The sequence below is a fragment of the Etheostoma spectabile genome, chromosome 18 (assembly GCF_008692095.1).
Source record: "Etheostoma spectabile isolate EspeVRDwgs_2016 chromosome 18, UIUC_Espe_1.0, whole genome shotgun sequence".
NCBI lineage: Eukaryota > Metazoa > Chordata > Actinopteri > Perciformes > Percidae > Etheostoma > Etheostoma spectabile.
In genome coordinates this window covers 12,177,380-12,179,022 of record NC_045750.1, presented here as the reverse complement: position 1 = coordinate 12,179,022, position 1,643 = coordinate 12,177,380, and the positions used below count along the sequence as shown (strand labels likewise).

The 1,643-nt window shown below is 36.9% G+C and overlaps 2 long non-coding RNA genes across 2 annotated transcripts in view; one reads left to right on the top strand and one right to left on the bottom strand.

Annotated features, from left to right (window-relative positions):
- The first annotated feature begins 1,132 nt into the window (after window positions 1–1,132).
- Window positions 1,133–1,585, top strand: LOC116706401 (uncharacterized). The gene is made up of 2 exons (XR_004336223.1): window positions 1,133–1,205; window positions 1,238–1,585. It is a non-coding gene; the product is annotated as an uncharacterized LOC116706401 (long non-coding RNA).
- Window positions 1,241–1,643, bottom strand: part of LOC116706400 (uncharacterized) — a 583-nt gene continuing 180 nt past the window's right edge. The window contains exons 1-2 of the long non-coding RNA XR_004336222.1: window positions 1,523–1,643; window positions 1,241–1,491 (exon numbers count right to left, since the gene is read on the bottom strand). The exon at window positions 1,523–1,643 is cut by the window's right edge and continues 180 nt beyond it. This is a non-coding gene — a long non-coding RNA (uncharacterized LOC116706400). The remainder of the gene's footprint in view (window positions 1,492–1,522) is intronic.

Genomic DNA, 1,643 nt, shown 5'->3' with positions numbered 1-1,643 from the left:
GTGTGTGTGTGTGTGTGTGTGTTCAGAGGATAATAAAAAACAACGTCTGAACACGATAATGGGAACAATTCTGCCACAAAAAAAAGAATGACTCAGACATGCAACATAAACCTGTCGACAAGAGAGAGTGAAAAAAGGTGAGAGCGGATAAAAAAAGTGAGAAGTGAACTGTGGCGAGGATTTCAACCGGCTGCTAAAAAGGTCACGGGGATCGAAGAGCGAGTGGAGGACGTCCCGGACTGTATCCACTTCAAATCAGAACAACTCACACTGGAGCTTTCTGCGGTTTGTGATTACACTAAAGAAGCTCATCACAAAAACATAATTACACAGTGAAGACAGAGCCAATACATTATCAGAACAATCAATCGTTTGATGCTGAGTTATATTTATTATTGATGAGATAATACATTTTACATTCTTAAACATCATTAAGAGGGAAGTAAAATCTCCCATGACTCATACATCAGTGCAGGGCTTATGTCATCGTTCCCTCACCAGCTACTGTGTACAGCAGCGTCCCTTCTTCAGGATTAAAAACACCAATTATTGTACATCATGAACTATAAACATGAGGATTAATGCAATTTATTGTATAAAACAAAGTCAATTCTTATTTGTTTTTAAAAAGCAAAAATTTTATGTTAGCTTATGTCATTCTTTTTCATCGTACACTCATCAAGCACCAAATTAGTGTATCGTTTTCATTATATTATTATTACATTATAGATTTCAGCCACATCATTATCAAACATTATTATGCACGTAACTACACACATTCATTTATCAGGGGAAAGTCTTTTTTGCTGAGACTTGAGTGATGCAGGTATGGTCCAGATTTACAATGACTCATCATAATGAGTGTGATAGCAGTGACAGGTAAGTGAGGTCTGAGATCAGGCAGCCCGAGAAGCTGGGAAACGGACTAACGAGAGGAAAAGCCTGCTGTCAGAGTTTGCAATTTACGTGAAAGGACAGGTTCACGTTTTTGTTCAAGTTTATCTTCACACAACACTAGCATGCCCATTTACACACTGAAAGTGTTATTGGTCCCTGTAAATCGTTCCTGCTCCAAACTGGCTGCTAAAAGATCTATTTCTTAGGTGTTGATTGACGAAATGGTCCGTGTGTGTGTTTTCATAGTTTGCTTTCTTCTTTTTGGCCCAATGAAAGAATAAATGGAAATGCCACACTAGTTTTTTTTAGTTTGAAACCAAGAACGGAGCAGCTTTTTCAGTGCTTGTTGTCTAAATAAAAAGAAAACGAGAAAACCAAAGTTAAGTAACAGTCCAATTTTGGTTTGTGCAAATCCCTTTTTGTCATTATTCCATTTTCTTTTTCATTCAGAAGAATGAAAAACAAAACAGACACATGACCCAGTAGTAAATCGAGATATGGATTGAAAGTTTGTTTTTGTTTTTTACAAATTTAATTCCGTGTGTATCTTCCAAATTACATTTCTTTAAATTGAAAAGCCCCTTTTTGTGTTTCCTTGCTGAGCTGCAGAAACACTATTTTGTACAAAAATAGTGTAACTTGGAAGATACATAACTACAGTAACTGACTGTTACGCCTCATATTAGTTTTGGCTCAATTTCGAGAGCATTTGTACACCAATAGAGGGCTGTGGATTGTGTCCCCCC